The sequence below is a fragment of the Artemia sp. Qi Xiang Cuo genome, chromosome 7, assembly GCF_049724085.1.
Source record: "Artemia sp. Qi Xiang Cuo chromosome 7, ASM4972408v1, whole genome shotgun sequence".
NCBI lineage: Eukaryota > Metazoa > Arthropoda > Branchiopoda > Anostraca > Artemiidae > Artemia > Artemia sp. Qi Xiang Cuo.
Window position 1 is genome coordinate 38,775,983 of NC_142800.1, and position 18,659 is coordinate 38,794,641.

Consider the following 18,659-nt stretch of genomic DNA (forward strand, 5'->3'; position numbering starts at 1 on the left):
TGGGTACTTCAAGTTGGAAAATGGGTTTAGAAGGGATATTAAGAAAGGAACTTGCTCTGAAATGGCTTTTAAAAGATATTTCTTGGTGTTGAGGTATCCAAAAAGCTGTAAAGTATAGTTGTGGGGTGAAAAGGATGGGTACTTCAAGTTAGAAAATGGGTTTGGGAGGGACATTAAGAAATGAAGTTGTTCTGAAATGCCTTTTGAAAGGTATTTCTTGGTGTTGAGGTATCCAAAAAGCTGTGAAGTAAAGTTGTGGGTGAAAAGGAAGGGTGTTTCAAGTTGGAAAATGAGTTTAGGAGGGATATTACGTAAAAAACTTGCTCTGAAATGCCTTTTGAAACGTATTTCTTGGTGTTCAGGTATCCAAAAAGCTGTAAAGTAAAGTTGTGGGTGAAAAGGATGGGTACTTCAAGTTGGAAAATCGGTTTAGAAGGGACATTAAGAAAGTAAATTGCTCTGAAATGCCTTTTGAAAAGTATTTCTTGGTGTTGAGGTATCCAAAAAGCTGAAAAGTAAAGTTGTGGGTGAAAAGGATGGGAACTTCAACTTGTAAAATGGGTTTAGAAGGGACATTAAGAAAGTAACTTGCTCTGAAATGACTTTTGAAAAGTATTTCTTGGTGTTGAGGTATCCAAAAAGCTGTAAAGTATAGTTGTGGGTGAAAAGGATGGGTACTTCAAGTTGGAAAATGGGTTAAGGAATGACATTAAGAAAGGAACTTGTTCTGAAAAGATATAATAAAGCCTTAAAAAAGTATTAAAAATGGTGAGGGGACTCTTTGGGGGCCCGGGGAGGGCCTTTGTGGTTCTGGGGGGCCCTTGGGGGCCGGCTGGTCCTTTGGGAGCCCGGGGAACCTTTGGGGGCCGGGGGGTTCCTTCGGGGTTGGGGTATGGTGATCGGAGCCCTTTGGGGTTGGGGTAGAGGACCTCAAAACACTGTTCAAATAGAACTTGTGTATTATAACGACCACACTCAAAACCTCTTCTAAAACATCTTCTGAAATCATCTTTTAAAATGTCTCTAACTGTTTAGCCTAAATAATTCCGTAAAATGTCTAAAACGGTTTCGCTCAAATAATCCCTAAACGTAATTTCAGCGTGTTCCTTTTGTTTTTGGCATCCCTGCGCTGTCACATTTCAAATTACTAAAAAAGCCTTTCCCATGTTAATATCTTCATCTCTAAGATCAAAACATTTGCCGTAGTTTCTTAGAGAATTGTTTCCGGGGCAAAGTTTATTAATATCTGACAGGTGATGTCAAGGTGAATTGTTTCTGGGTGAAGTTTTTTAATGTCTGACAGATGATGTCATGGTTGATTGATTTGTCAAGAAAGGGGAATTAATTTGTTGTTTCTAAGGGGAATTATTAACATTCGCCCCTAGCGTGCACTTGGCCAAAACAACAACAACAACAAATCAATTGATCTTGAACGAAGTGTCATTGACCCTGTTCCCCCGTTAGACTCAATAATCCAGAAAACATCCATCAAAGTGAGAAAAATCCTTTTTTTTCATTCTCACTGACAAAACCATAAAACAGACATAAATTGAAGTTGACATCCATGAAAAACATCAAATAAATTGACCAACACTCATAACCGTCCAAGAAACATCCATAAAAGTGAGAAAAATCCTGTTTTTCCATTCTCACTGACAACGAACCATAAAAACATGCATAAATTATGTAAAAAAGTTGTAGGTGGCAGGACGGTGTTCTCGTGGGACCTCCTGACCCCTTTCTACTCATATACACATAACATGTTATGACTTTCGTCCAACACTTAAACTCAACATTCCCTGAAAGACTCATCTTAATGCCCTACCTATTTTGGGAAAGTAGAAGTCAAACATGTATACCTTTTCTCAATAACATATACTATATATAAACAATTAACAAAATGCATAACTTGCAGCCCTTGCTCTGAGGCCTAAGGGGGGAGGTTGACATCCCCAAACGCGAAATTACTGACCCTTTCAACGATGCTGAAAAAATTGATGTCTCAAAACTTTGTTCGGATGCTTGTTATGAAAAATGATGGGCGTGGGGGGGGGAGGGGTTGGTTTCTCTCAAATCACTTTGACACTTAAAAAGGGCACTATAGCCCCCAATTTACATCTGTAAAATCAAATGAGACCCATCTGAATTTTAAAAGACCACCCTTCTCATAAAAACCTTATATGTCCCCAAGCTATAACTTAAAGCCCTTGCCCTAGGGCTGGTGGTTTGTATCAACTTCAAAAGCCTTGTTATATGGTCTTTGGACTATTTTGAATAAAAGGACTGTCTCAAAATATCAATTAGATGGATCTCGGGAAAAAACGACGTATTTGTGGTTGGGGCAGGGGAGGGGGGATTGTAGCTGCCCTCTGATCACTTTGAATCTTAAAAAAGGCACTAGAACTTCTGATTAACAATCCAATGAGTCCCTTCCAAAGCATATACGACCACCCTTTCTATAAGAATTTTAATTATCCCCAGGGCAAAACTTACAACCCTTGCCCTGAGAGCTGTTCGGGGGGGGGGTTCTTCCCCACACAAATAAGTTCCGGACCTTTCAACTACGATGAACGAAATTGTTATCTCCAAATTTTGATTGGAGGTGTTAAGGGAAGTGATGAGCGGGGACCAGGGGCATATTCAGGATATTTTTAGGGGGAGCAAAATAGGTTGATAAGAAAAAAGACTTTTAGGGGGGGCGTAAAATAGGTTGATCCGATAAACTTGCGTTAGGAGCAAGTTTAATTAACGCAAACTTGACTTAATTAAGTAAATTACACCCCTTAGACTACACTAGGGGGTCCCCTCGCCCCCTTGGATCCACAACTGGTGGGGAGGGGGGGCTCGATGCTCTCAAATCACTTTGACTTTTAAGAAGGGCACTATAACTTCCAATTTGAAATCTAATGAGGCCCATCTGAGTTTATACGACCGCCAATTATATAAGAACCTTATGTGCCCTCATGGTATAACTTTATATGCCCACATGGTATAGCCCCTAGAGGGATTATTATATGTTCTTTGGACTAATTTGAACAAAATTACTATCTCATAATTTCAATCTCATGCGTTTGGCAAAAAGAGGGGTTGTCGCGGACAGGGACAGGGCGGGGGGATAAATGCCCTCTGTCACTTTTGACGCTTAAAAAGGAACTAGAACTTCCAATTTTCCACCAACTGAGCCTCTTCTGAAGTTAAACAACCAACCCTTCCATTAAAACCTTAAATGTTCCGCGGCATAACTTACAACCCTTGCTTTCAGGCTCTAGTGATTTTTATCAGCCCCAAAAGCCTTGTTGTATGATCTTTGGACTATTTTGGATAAAATGACTGTCTAAAAAAATTTTATTCGATGTATTTCGGTAAAACACGACGTATTTGGGAAGGGGATTAGCTGCCTCAAAAGCCTTGACACTAAAAAGGACACTAGAAATTAAGAATACCAATCCAATGAGCCCCCTCTGAAGTATATATGAGTAGTAACCTATCTAGTACTTTGAAACTTACATTCAAACTTACGCCTGAGGCATAGATATGTGTGTAAGTTTTCAACGAATTGGGGTTACCAGGGTCATTTGCAAATAGGTATCATTTCTATAGATGCTACAACAACTTGAAATATCATGTAGAATTTTCCTGAACCTAAGGAATGGGCCTCCGTCTCCGAACCAAATTTGTTTTTCTGGCAATTCTATTTTAGTTATCAGTACGCCTCTGTAGGGAACAGTGAGTCTGGTTTGAGAGATTAGTATAATTTGACAAAAAATGACTGGTTCTTTCTAAAATTATTATTAGTAAGAGAATTGAATTCAAAGAGAATAGTTTATTTGCAAGGATATTAGTGAAAAAAAAAATGAGTGGTGCATTTACACTATTGGAGATTAATGATGGACCCGAAAGCAGCAGCAGCAACGATATACGAGTACCTAATGTAGCTGTGGAAATAACCGCGGGCTGTAGACTATGTCTTGAATGGGACATTATGTATGCGACATACGTGATATCATTAAGCAAATTTAAGCAGGAGGAGCAACTATGATTTTCTGGAAAAGTGAATATTCTCCATATAAATAAACTTCGCTCAGCATTAGATGTCCTATCGAAATATATTGATGGGAACAAAATGCATCAGTGAATATTATTATTGTAATTATGTTCAATAAAAATGTTTCTAAATCAATGGTATTTTTTTTTCTATATTAGACAAACGTATATTTTCTAGATTATAAAAAATAAATTCTGATTAGTCTGAAGTTGGTTATGAGAGAGTTATGACTAAAAAAAAATGGATAGATTCGAGAGAGAGCGAGTCATGACGAATCTAGTTCATATGTACTAACGTTTGATTCTAGATGATGACCTTATAGACTTGTCTATTCAAAGGAAGATATTTTCTCGAGGAATGCTTGTCGACATAATGAAAACTGATTCTCCATCATTATACTATTGTATGAAGCTTCTACATTGTGGTCCAAATACATTTACACAATTTATTGATATATTGATCACGAAACGACAAAATGATATTGTGGATATGCTTTTAAACATTAGTTTCGAAATTTAGGACTTTTTTTCATAAGAAAGATGGTGCTCAAGGATGATTTACTCCTCTCTCTCTCTCAGACATTTTTTTTTGTGGCTAGCTCAGTTTCATTGTGGCAGTGAGAGCGTTAACACATGACAAAATGTTCCATACATGTCCGTTATGTCTGTACACACAGGGCAGCTGGTCATCATGTGAGAATTGCACAATGATTGAGGAGTATGATGAAAAGTGTAGATTATGCAACCCGTGTAAATTACAGAGATGATATGCTGTAAAAATTAAAGGTTGTAATTCCTGTCTTGAAGAGGTGTGTAACTCTCATCCTAGAGGTCACCTATGCTCCAATTGTCATTATGATAAATGTAATCAGTGGGAGAGTGCATATCCCGGTATGATTGGAAAGAATCCTAACCGTGATTTTAGTTTATTGCTACGAGATTGGTATCGTCGTGGTTTTAGATTGTTCCGGGAGGAGGAACCGGGTCAACGATTCAACTGCTGGAACAACAAAAGAATATGGTTTCTACGTCATCACTGTGAAGACAATGGGGTTTATGATTATAAGCCCACTGATTTTTATTTGGCTGTGACGGAATGTGATTCGACACTTGAGGACACTGTTTGTAAAATTGCTTCAAATAGGCATATTGAAACATGTGAATTCTATAGAATCAATGAGAATAGTATCATTGACTATACAAAGAGATATGACAAGAGTGAAGTCATACTCTACTGTAGAAAATGTGATCCTGACATTGCACTACATCAGGATCAGTACACTGTGAATTCGGATAATCTACCTGCACTAGTTGTTGTTGACAAAGACCTAGTAGTGGATAAAATCTAAAGAGTAGAAAAGTCGTTTTTATCATGTATATAATTTTTTTTTATTAATAAAAAATTTAAAATACATCTTTAGTAAATTTTATTCTTATGGCACTAAAATCAATATTAAAAAAACTTGTAAGTATATTCTCCACTAGAAAGTCGTTCAATTGAGGTAAGTCAGCGTAGATGTCGAGAAACTGCTTGTAGGTGTAGCCACGACATCTGAACATGAAAAAGAGTAGTGCATGAAAGCCACATGTCTTAGTCGCTAAATCCTGTACTCTTCGTTGATTTTGAATAATGGTTTTCCCACTTCTTTCAATAAAGTTGCTGATGTATGATGAGTAGAATTTATACGATAGGCCAAGAGGGTCAAAAAATTCAATATTCTTTGCAGTTTGAATGATGCGAAGCAAATTACCGGTTGTCAAATTCGACGGACTACTATTAACAATGATTAGGGTATTGTTAACACTTGGAATGTTTTCAATGAAGTCCGAAGGTAGGCAATAGGACTTGTACCTAGACATGTATGGATCCATACTAAATCCGTTGATTATTTGGTTTGTGTTCATGGTACTAGGTCTAGTAGAACACTGCCGTCGGGCGTGATTTCCCAATAGGTTTCAAATTGACTCAGTGATATTAGCGTAATACTCTCAGTCAGAGCATTGGCAAATGTAGACTCTAAACGTACATTCCCTGTTCGTACTATGCTCATATCCTGTGTGCCTGACAAATCCAAAACAATAACCCCATGATTTCTTGAAAACATTGAATCGGTTATTCCATTTTCAAATAGTTGAGAGTCATGATCTAGGGATTGCATTGTCAACTCGTATAGAGTTCTATAGGATTTTTTGTCAAATGATAGAGTGTACAGTGGAATACCATTCACTTTGCACACGAGGCTAGATAGACCGAAAAAATTAAAATCGTGGGGGGATTCAGTCCAGGATCCAACGGCACTCCCACTCTTCACAAAGGCCAAAGCCAATTTTGATGGGATTTCTCCATTGATAAATGATGAATTGGTATAACTACGTGAGCCCGTGGCAATGTGACGCTGATTGGTGATTGTATGGGGGACAAGAAATTTAATGTTGTTGCCATTGGCTCTTAGCTTTTCCACTACCAATGCAACAGAGCTCATAACCTGTTGTTTACGAACATGAAAAATTGCTGAAGTGATAATGACATGTGCATCGGGTGCTGCAGGAAGTGTTTTTCTCGAAATGAAATTTGATGGGGTCATCTGCAGCTTTATGTTAATCTTGACATTGGGGGGTAACCATTGGAATATATTGAATATCTCATGATTTAATTTTACCACTAGATAATCCTCATGGGTCACTGCTGTAGTCAACTCACCATCACTATCAACACCTGTTCGATATTCATAGCCCAATGATTGTCCTCTCATCTCCTTGTACGCCTTTGGTGTCATCATCATAAATTGTATGTAGCTTTCATAGTTGGATAAATTATTGCTAGTGCTCACCAATGTTCCATTAATAAATACATTAATTTGTTTGAATAGATTGTGTAAAATACAGTTTTCGTAGGAGAGACCGTCACTAGTATGCGGAGTAGCATTATCTTTCTTTTTTTTCACCACGACAATTAAATCCATAAATGATGGCGACAAATCAATGAAATAGTCTTCATTGGAAAATATTTCAAAGTATATATTTTCCGAGAGGGGTTGTTTGAGGGTGAAATTGTTCATAGTAGCCATACTTGACACTGACATCAACATTTTCAGCGTTGAATAGATTCAATGAGGAACTGATTGATGGATATGATTCCTTGTGGGGGAGATAAGTCATCTTAAGAGAAGAAATCATTCTTTGATCTAACAATCTTTTTCTTTTTCTTCTTCTGCTGCTGCTTATTGATCTTCGATGATTTATTTCTAAAATTCATTTTTGATGTACTTTTCTTAATTAATGGGTAGATAATGATTAGTGAATGACGTGAACGCATCCTTTTCAATCCCTCCCCATTTTGTCGAGATTTTAATTGTTCACAAACGGCTCTTGCTGAAGATCTAATATTTTCTTTCACACTCTCCTTAAAATTCTTGCCCGATCCCCAATCCTGTAGTGTGGAGGCAGCAAAATTCGACGCAGCAGGTACAAGATATTTTCTGGGAAGGGGTAGTAAAGAACGAAATAGCCTAGCAAACCAGCTACCAAGACCATAGCCAGACATTGTAGTACGCCCCTTGTAGTAGTCCAATCCATTGCCTATTTGACGTGGACTCAAAGCACCAACATAACAGTCAATATCGGGACAGACAAATGGAGTTCTTCTATTGTTCATTGTTTAGGTTATTGTACCGTCGTTGTCGTTTACAATGGGTCGAAAATGAGTTGTAATCACTGCTAAGCCTTTTGAAATTGCTATTGGATCAACTAATTCAGTTATTAGTGTTAACTGACAGAGTTCCAAATAGGAAGTGTTTACGGGAATATACTGAAGATGCTTTATATTGTAGTGGTGAACATGTTCTTGATTGGTTTTTCGTTCAAGAACTCGTAGGAGGGGAACATTTGAATTACCAACCCGAGATGTTTCCACAAATGAAGCGTAGAGAAATATACAAGTGTCCGTGGAGAAGCTGGGTGCATAGCCTGCATAGATAACATGGTCACTACCACTGAAATTTTCTGTCTTAATAATACGGTTTTTAAAACCAAGAACCTCACGTAAATTCTCATTGAAGAAAATTCTTTCATTCTCAAATGGATTGGTAACATAAATTCTCCTTTGTTCCGTCGAATAATTGAAAGTGAAACCACCTTTTTTTCGACTTGCAATTTTTTTTGTTGATAACTCGACACAGTGCATGCATGTTAGTGTATTCCCTGTAGGGGATGTTAGCAATAGGGTACTCATTAGAGTAAAAAGTTGCCATTGCACCTTCATCACCGAATTCAAACGGTCGTATTTTTATTTCATATTTAAGATCATTTCTCAGGATGTCATAGGCATTTTTGAGAATACAGTCGACAAGAGCCACTTCATATGCACCATAAATTTGATGGCGGGGGAGAGTTTTGTCAAAAAATCACTTGTCGTATTCAAGTCATTGTAGAGAGGATCGGAAAAGTTGGACATGAAAGTTACATAGAAATCATTGGGCATTGTCAATATCTTCAACAACGATCCAAGAATCAAAATCAGACTTGTATCATAGCCATCAATCAAGTAACTGTTTCTTACCTCTGCGAGTACGTGTCTTTAATATCTTTTCAATTTGATAAATTTCACTACCATTTTTAACTTTTTGTAATTCATAGTCATAAAAACCGCCGAGACTCTCCTCATCTTTGGTATCACGCAGGCGATAAGTTATGGGTCTAGTGTCTAGGATTTTTGCCACTTTAAAAAGTTCGGTGGACCACAAGTAATTCCCCTTTTCAAAAACATTGGTTGTCCTATTAATTCGAACAGTATCACCAACACTGAATTTATTTTCCATCTTCTTGACAGCCGACGATTCATTGGAATACTGTTTAAGAAAGGTGTCAATTGTATCATGATTATAATGATGAGCCTCCGTTGGCGCAGAGTTGGACAATGATCGATGAGGTCGTTGATTATAAATCAACATGATTTTATCAAGATCAAAAATAAAAGCCGACATATTTTTCAAGTCACTAGATTTTGGTGTTGAAATTCGAAGAGCTCATATCTATCGTTCAGTAAATGAAACCTCTATCGGGCGGTGGCTATAAGTGTGCAATGTCGAGAGTTTATCTAGTACTGTTGCTACCTGAAGGTTAACACCTTCACTACTATAATATGTTTGAATTGTTTTATATGAATCCTGTTCGAGAATACTTTCAATGGCCTGAGCAACTTCAACACCTCTCTTTGATCGCAATGGAATTGCATATGCATAACGACTATAAACACTGATTGCAAGTAGAATGTACTTGTACGGTTTAATGTGACGTCGTTGAATCTCATCTAGAGTCAGGATATCTGCTTGCATTATATGCAATGGGTAAAAGGCTTTAGTTTTTCTATATTGATTGGTACGAAGTCTATGATTTATATGCAGAGTGTAACTTGATTCATTCAGTAGATAGTCTTGTACATTTTTAGTTCGAACACCAGTGACTTTGGAAATAGTTGTGGGGGAACTTAAACTCCCCAACTCACCAATATTTTCATAAACACCTTTCAGAACTTCAACCATTTTGAACGTAAACACGTTGTGTAATGTCCGCTACCCTTTTGTATAATACGTGTTGGTGGTGGTGGTGATGGAGGTGATAATGACTTGGTATGTCTTTCCTTTTGTCTAGCTATCAGCGGTGTGCTAGTATTTTCCAAAATTGATTTGAAATCTTCTTTTTCAAGTTTATTTTTTAATTATGTCAATGTTGTTGATGATGATGACGATGATGCGTGTTCATTTAATTTTTTTAGAATTTGTCTATTGCCAATAAGACTTTTAGGGAAGTTTAATGTATTTAGAAAGTTATAAAGATGAGTGTCAAATAATAATAGCCCTTTACGATTTGTAACAATATCATAGATTAAATCAAGTTGATTATATCTCATGCCCTGAATTATAATACATTTTCCATTACTCTCAACTATACTGTGATCACGTTCCAAGATATAGGCTAGGGGTCGTTTTCTGTGGTAAACCTTATTTGTGGGGATTATATTTAACATATTCATAACAATTTAAAACCAATCAAACATCTTCAAATGTGTTTCAGCAGCAGCAGAATGCTGAGGAGATGATTCTTTTTTTGGGGTCAGCAGCAGCAGCAGCAGCAGTGGGCTTCGACCGATAGGACTTGTGTTTGTCCACTCGGCGAAGTGCATCTTGAAGTAAAAGCCGTTTTTTATCATCCTCAATATTTTCATTGTCAAGGAATTTACTTAGATTGTTCTCAAAGTGTTCGACGGGTGAGAGAGCGAGTTCTATTGGAATCAATTTATAAGGTTTTGCTATTCTCTAGAGAAAACTGTTTACATTTCCAGCAATTATTGGCAGTAAAAGTGTGGAAAATCTACCGCCTTCCTTAAGATGTCATTTCTTTTTAAAATTATTTCCTTTCTTTTTAGAGGCCAATGTACGTACGATGGAACGATGTTGCTTTGCCAGTTCCTTAACTACTTCTGGCACTTGAACATTACCCTCGATCAAATTTAAACAAATTTCAGATATTATATTAATGAAATCGTTGTCAATACCGTGTTTTAGTATTGCTTTCCTAAGCGGATGTTTTGAAGTGCTTAGAACTGAAAACAAATGTCTATTTTCATGTAGTTTCTTCAGTGTCATGATAGCAACTAATAGGTCTTTTTAGTGTTGACGGGGAGATATACTGTAATTTCATTGTCCAAAATATCTGTGACTACACGCAGATCCTCAAGTGTATTTTGATTAAGATCCAATAGGATATAGCCGTAGGATTTATTAGTTGCCTGATTGTATGCTGAGAGCAGAAATTTGGGGGCTCCCGGATAGATTTGTTTATTGAGAGTTATTAGCGAGCTAGAATCACGAACAACTCTGTGGATGATATAGTAGGTGAAGTTCAATGCAAGTGTTCGCATACATTTGCTCTGATGAAATAGATTGTGTAGAACCAGAGTTATGAAAATCTTTTCATGATGAAAGAGAACAGTGAACAGTTGTAGTATTTCCTGGGACCATCGTTCAATATATTCAGCCAGATCGTCAATGATCAACCAAGAGTTTTGTTCAATAATGCTGAAAACATCAAGTCCCTGTATGAATTGTATTTGCACCAACCCTGTCGTGGCAGCAATTGCTTTTATTTTATCGTATGACTCCTGCCAAATACTATAGCAATAGTAGATTTTTTTCGGTTTTTCCACAAACATTTTATCGCAATTTTTAATTATTTTAGTTAAGAGTGCTGTTTTGCCCGACATTGACGGTCCAGACAGAAACGATCTGAATAGTGTTTTAAATTGATACATGTTCCCTTCAACAGTTCACCTGGACAACTAACTGTAGACTATGGCTGTCTAATAACTAAATAATATCCCTACTACTACTACTACTACCCCCTTCAAGAATAATAATAACGAGAAGAAGAAGAAGAATAAAGAATAATATTTTCTTTTATTATATACATAAAAAAGGTGACAATACTTTAAAAAAAAATACTACATTGACAAAGGCACATTAAACATGAATAAAAAAAAATACACTTTTTTTAAATTTATTTAAAAATAAAAAAATACAACATTTACATAACCACTAGAAAAAAAAACACTTAAATAAATACACTTTTTTTCTGTTTATTTATTTATAAAAAAATACAACATTTATTGGAATAATGCGCACTTGAAATATCACTTTTACTTATAACATTTTAAATTTTGGGGTCCCCCCCCCCGGGGGCGGCCGCTGCGGCGGCCGGGGGCGGGCAGTACCGGGCGCGGCGGAGCGGCTGCGGCGGGCCCGGGCCGGGGCCGGCATAAAATACTTTAACAGTTAAGTCCTTGCAAACACAACACCACCTCCACCCACATTGAAAAATTTTTGTTATAGAAAAAAAAAAGAATTAAAAAAAAAACCTAATTACCCAAAAAAATCCCTCCCCCTCAATTTATACTTTTTTTTTTTTAGTGAATTTAAGCTAATTTTTCTAGACCGAGTTTTTTTCTTCAATATGTTAATTCAAAACCGGCTGAAATTAAATAGATCACGTATGTTAGTACCTTAACACTATCCACAAGTACCTGGAATTAGCTTAGTACGTCAGACATGGCGATGGCCTCTACGCTAACTGGGCAGTTTTTAAATTGTTAGTTGCAAATCACAATGGCTGGCACTCATGGCACAAGACAAAGTTCCCAACCGTTTTTATGCACCATTATGGCAACATAATTTTGTAATAAGTGTGAAGGTACCCCCTTGCAAACTTGTTTGATATCCTTGCCGTGCGTTTCCACACAGTATACCTTCGGACCAGGAAACACACCACTGGATATCAGATCGCTACCCGTTTCAGATTTTAACATTAACAATTGATTTGGGGCCTGGTGTTTCACTAGCTCTGGGTAGAGGGATTCATCCCAATTAGTGTAGTCCATTCGTGAGCTAATGTAATCGCCATTTTCAAAATCATTAAATAGATTTTCAGTTTTGACTTTTAACAGGAGTGAATCAGTGTCCCCGTAATACACTTGAACTTGTCTCTCAATTAGCCACTGTACCCGACATACATTATAATAAAATGACAACCTGTGTTTCTTGTATATTTCGGGTATTGTACTTCCCCCCGCACTATTTTTATTTAATACACTGTTTCTTTTCTTGCGATGTATGAGCACCATATTGGAGTCTATCATTGTGAACTATGTGAAGTTTGGATCCGAAATGACTCGAGCACAATCTTTGGGGTTGGTTATAATGTCACATTGACTTCTGTGTCGTAAGCTCTCGCACTTTTTACCGAAAGCTAAGTTGCAAATAAGTTTATAGACTTCTAATTCCAACGTTGCTTTTGCTTCTGAACGTCGTCTGAGACAAGCGTTACCAAACGTTTTCGTCTATGGCTTTTGATAGAATTGGAAGGTTAGATAACTCTGTATGACACTTAAACCATTAGAAATCATTCATTTCAATAGAACGTTATGAACAACGATATTCTGTTTTGGGTTGAGGTGGGCAATTAATTTTTGTTTTGAAGGTACCCAGTGCATACTCACGTCCTCTACTAAAGATAAATTGTTGGGGCTCAGAGAGTCCCTACCCACCGGTCTATTTATGCACGGAAAACAAAGTCTTTTACCGAGTCATGGATTTCCATGGGTATTTCACCGTCAATTTCAAAAAACAAACCCTGTGCACCATTCTCCTCAACACTTGCAATGTCGGGGACATTCGAAGCACAGGGATTGTCAAGCCATTTATAATTGCCACACGGCAAACAGTAGTGAGACATTTCCAATGGGTAAAGAGAATTCATATCCAAAAAAACTGCGTCCGACTTTTCATCGGTGTGCTGTCCAGTCGGATCAGTTTTCATGATAAGATCCTCGTGAAAAACAAACCCACCCCTCAATGATATCTCAAAAAAAAGATTATGATACACTTAGGTAATAAGGCCTATTAATGATTTCTGATTTTAATTATAAATTACAAAAACAGATGAGGAGTGGAAAAATAAAAAACAAAATACAAACCCAAATACCCTAAGATTTTATCCGTATTTTTGCACACAATGTCCAGAAGAGTGAGTACGTTACTGGCCAAGTAAAGTTTACAATAATCCCACCCATTTTTACATTCACCCTTTTCCAAAACCCTCTTAGCAAATTCGTAGTGGCTAGTGGTGCACTCACTCTCAGTAAGAGAATTGTAAAAACCTTCAATGGGCGGTAATGACACCTAATCTAGCCTTGAGACAGAGTTGTAATAATCATATGAATATATGCCCTTACACGTTAATAAATCATACATTTCATCATCTGGGAAGCGCTGTTTGAGGAGGGGGAAGCTATCAAAATTATCACTTTTCTGCACCTGAATCAATTGACTTAAAGATTTGGGTAAGAAGCTGAAAGAGTCTAAAAAACAGATTTTATTCAGGCACGTGTTACCATTGTCAACTGTTTTCCACATGAATTCTAGCAGCAGTAGCTTCTCCGATGATTTGGGTATGATATTATATGAAAAAGAACCATCTATCCATGCGTCATCTACAATTCCACCCTTGGCAATGCGGGCCAACGCCGGTAGAACAAACTTTAAGTCGTAATTGGAATTGTGTATAAAAACAGGCACGAAATATTGTTGTCTAATGTTTAAATTGCATGACTGGTGTGCTACCCCTCTAAAGTTACTCCCTCCGATGTAATTTCCTGCCACAAATGATCATGGTCGATCACCTTCCTCCTCCCCCATTCCCAACACCATCATCAAATTCTCCCTTGCGAACCCAACACATTTTACAATTTTTAATGGCCACTATGTCATCTGGTGATAGGACCATAGGATAGTTTGTATAACGAAGGCGCGAAATTGCACTGTTCGCTGTTTTGACTAGACTAGCCAATGCCGAGCGCATGCAGTCTTCACCGTCACTCAACATCTCCACTACCTCCAGCACTTGCATGGTCTTATTGGAATCTCGTTGCGCATGAGCGTAAGAGACCCCTATGGCTTCATGTATTTTAACATGATTTGAATTTGACGGATCGCACACGTCTGTCAGCTTAGCCTCGCAGTCCAAAGCGATCTGATTGCTCTGCAGGAGCGCGTTTTGAAAATTTTTAAAACGTAATATCACTCTATCTCCGCTTACCGTCTCCACAGCCTGGTATCCACGACGTTTACAGTGTTTCATGTGATGCTTTAACTTTAAATCAGTCCAAAATCTTGAGAGGCATGTTGGCCAGTAATAACATACACCACCTCGCTGTTTACCCTCAAATATAACCCTACTAATATCCGTAATCGGATTGAAATGACCAATTGACTCGGAGTCTGTGGGTGGGGTGTATAGAAGCCACACCCAATGTTCTACTGATTCAATTGAAGGAGCTCGCACTGGAAATAATACACCCTTCTTATTGGAACCCTGACCCTCTTCAAATTCTGTTTCATACTGTAACACCGTGACACCAATCTTTAAATGTGCACTAGCCCTCTCAAAAATATCTATTCCTTTTAGTGTCACGGGATATTGATCATTTAAACAATTAAAATTTACTTTGGGGAACTTTGAACCCTCCCTACCATTAACTGCCAGTTTATCTAACTTTTTCTTAGATACATCTTTTTGAAGTGGTCTGTATTCTGCAATTAAAAACGTATACTTGAAACACTGCAGCCTCGTATCGAAACAGATTCGTTGTATCCCCCTACACCCCTCTAAATCTGAATGATATTTTAAAACTATAGCCCTCTCCCCAGCCCCACCACCTCTTACAATAAAATCCTTTTTAAACCTACAAATGTTAACATTTTAACTTTCAATAAATAAAACCACAGATCCACGACCCCCCGCGTTATAATTTTCCCACTTACTTTGAATACTATTGGCCCAATTTAGAAAAACCTCCCCGTAATTTGATAAATTCGGGTGAATTGCCAACATCTCTGTGGGCAAGTATTTTGAATATATCTCACCCACATTTTCATTTAAAAAAAAATATTTTTAGTGTTATGGAGGCTTTTAAACTAACCCCCCCTCCACACATCCCCAGTGTTTGTTCAAAAATAGCTTGAATCTTATCAGCGTATAAATATTTAATGGCCAAGAGATTTGTTATTATATCCCCCGACACTAGAGAGTTGAAATGATCACCGAATTCGACGCTGTAGACCAATGTGTGATTCAAGGCAGAGTTGGAGAGAAATGAATCTGGAAGAGGGGGTACTGTTGCTGTTGTATTACCACTACTACTACTTTTATCCAGAACATTAAGTGGAATGGTGGCAGGAGACAGGGAATTGTTAATAACACCACTTCCAGTCTGTTGAATCATAGTGGAGGGGTGTGGCATGAGGTCCCCTAGTACATATTCCAAGGTGTTTGGGGACAATTGGTCGAGCCAGCCTGTATTGTCCTCTGATGGAATTTCATTATGAGGACCCAGTTCGGATTTACTTGTAGCATCATCATCTAAATATTCACGCATGAAACTATCTGCCCACTCTGGGTCCTCAAAAATATCAATATCACAGCTTAAGTCCTCCAGACTGGCCATTTCCCCAAAAACATCATTAAGGAATCCCTCATGCCACTTCATATTATCTAGAACCAGTGTAGGTTCATCCCTGAACTCTGCTGGTGGTGACAAAATTGGTACTGTAAATATACCTGCTTCATCACTCAATGGTGCCACTGGGAGTGCTATATTTTTAATCTGTAGAAAAAAAAAAGTTTTATTTTTTATGTAAAATAACCATTTTTTTTTTATAGTTAATAAACTTTGTCAATTTCTCATAGTCATTGTCCCACCACCTGAACAATTAAAAGAAGAAGAAAAAAAGTTACATTGCCTTATGTCTTTCATGATGTCAACTGAACATGTTAAAAAATAAATTTTTTTTGTCGTGAAAATGTATTCTTATTCTTAGAAGGGTAAGTTAGAACAAGAGAATGATAGAAAAAATTAATGGTTTTATTCCAAAATTTTTTTTAAAATAAAAATGCAAAATATGAGTCCAATTCGATTGTTTGAGCCTCTTCCTTATAACAGTTAATGAAATTTGACCATTGTTCGACTGACGCAGTATGCTGTACGAACACTTGCTCCTCGGCTTCAGTTAAAGGACACGAACTCCATGTCGGAGGTTGGTGGTGTTGTTACTTTCTCAATAATCCGTATTTTCCTCTGTATTTTGCCAATGGATTTTTTCGACCTGGGCTAAATAAATACTTTGTAAGAGAGAAGAACTTTTTTCTCCGTCCATATCAACAATTAAAATGTTGGATGGTCCTTTTTAGAGACCCCCCCCCTCCCCAAACCCCGCCCGGGGAGAACCCGTGGGGACCGGGAGCTTCCTTCGAGGTAGGAGGATCGATACCCTTTCCGAGTTGAGGGGGTATCGGACTTCACAACACTGGTCAAATAGAACAGTCTCAAATTCTTTTCTTGAACCTTTCAAAAACGAAAATAATTGTCTGAGTTGGTTCAAAATAATAACATTTTCTTCGTATGTGAAACCCATAATTGGAGATTACTAAAACCTTCTTCCTGTCACAGGAAATCTATTTACAATTCAAAGCGATGGGACCATCTGATACAATGCAAATGGTTGTAGCGCAATAATATCAGTTTAAGAGTGGCTTGCCAACCGTGAAATAGCAAATCGTTTTTTTTTTGTTTAAAATTAATTATTTCATTATAATGTCTATTGGTTAGAAGTTACGAGGTAAGTTTTTTTTATAGAAATGTGTATAAGCACTCCTTTATATATATATATTGCTAATTTGGGTAATGAAAGAAAATTAAATAGCTTAGAAACAAATTTTAAGTTTTTACTCATCAAAAGCTATGCGCCTGAGAAAATTTTGTCTTATTTTTGAAAATAGGGATAGAAAAAATTATGTATATACTTACAAATTCTGACTGGGCTTCTATATCTGAACTCCTTTGCAAAACTTGAAGGGGGTCGAGCTCATAGTAGGCTGAGCTGAGACATTGTATAAAGTACCCCATTCTCTTTTCAACTTCCTTCCAGTTGCCATGGAGCCAACGCGGGGGTCAGAGGGCTCTGTCACTATAAGTTGGGTGTTCGATGTATGGTCCAGATCGTGTGTAACTTTTCCAGCGAATTTGATAACAGACGCCCTTGTGTCCTGTATTAACGAAGGGTCGTCATCTCTTATTTGATTTTCAGAATAGTAATTATTGCACGTCACTTCTTAATTTAAAAAAAAGACAAAAATTTAGCATGTATCACAAATATATTTTGTTTTTTTGGAAAATAATTCAGTTTATATTAAAAATTTAAAGTATTGTAAAAAACATCTTGATTTCAAAATCAGGGGTTTTGATAGTGAGATGGAGGACCTTTTATTAACTGCTCCTCCCTCCCCGCCGCCCCCCCTCCTACGTCCATGCTTCCGTGACTGTATTTGTAAATTCAAACTTAAAAAGCAGTATTTGCGTTCCTTATTAAACAATATGGAGAAGAATTGCATGTGACAGTCAAGTAAAACTATCAGATTTCAATCAAATGTAGACATAAATAGAAATTTAAGAAGTGGAAAAGTTAATTAGCATGGCTCAGTCATTGATCTTGATAAAAAGGAAGCTTTTGTAACAATCAATACATTAAAAAATCAACATTTTATTCTAATCCCAAATTACCGATCGAAAGCTAAGCACTTTTTTCAAAAAACATCTAAAAGACCCATTGATCTCGATAAAAAATCACACCGTAAATTTCAACCTATAAGAGAATTAGAGGTTTTTTCAGCTCCTAAAAACAACAGGCTTCTAAGTGCATAAGTACCCTTAGTTCTTATGTAAGGAAAGAATTTCTTCCTTAACTTAATGACACGACAATTTCTTTTTAATATAATTATGAGAATATTTTTTACTCACCAAAAATTGTTTAGAATTATCCATTTTTCTATGTAAATGCTTTTTACAAAAAGTGCCTGTAATGCTATCTCGAATATAAACTATTCAAAACTGATGGAGAATCAAATATGAAACCTGAAGATATACAAAAAATAATTGGAAAGTAAAAAGGGACACCCGTTTTTCTTTTACCACTAAAAAAAAGACATTGAACTTAAAATTACACAAGTCC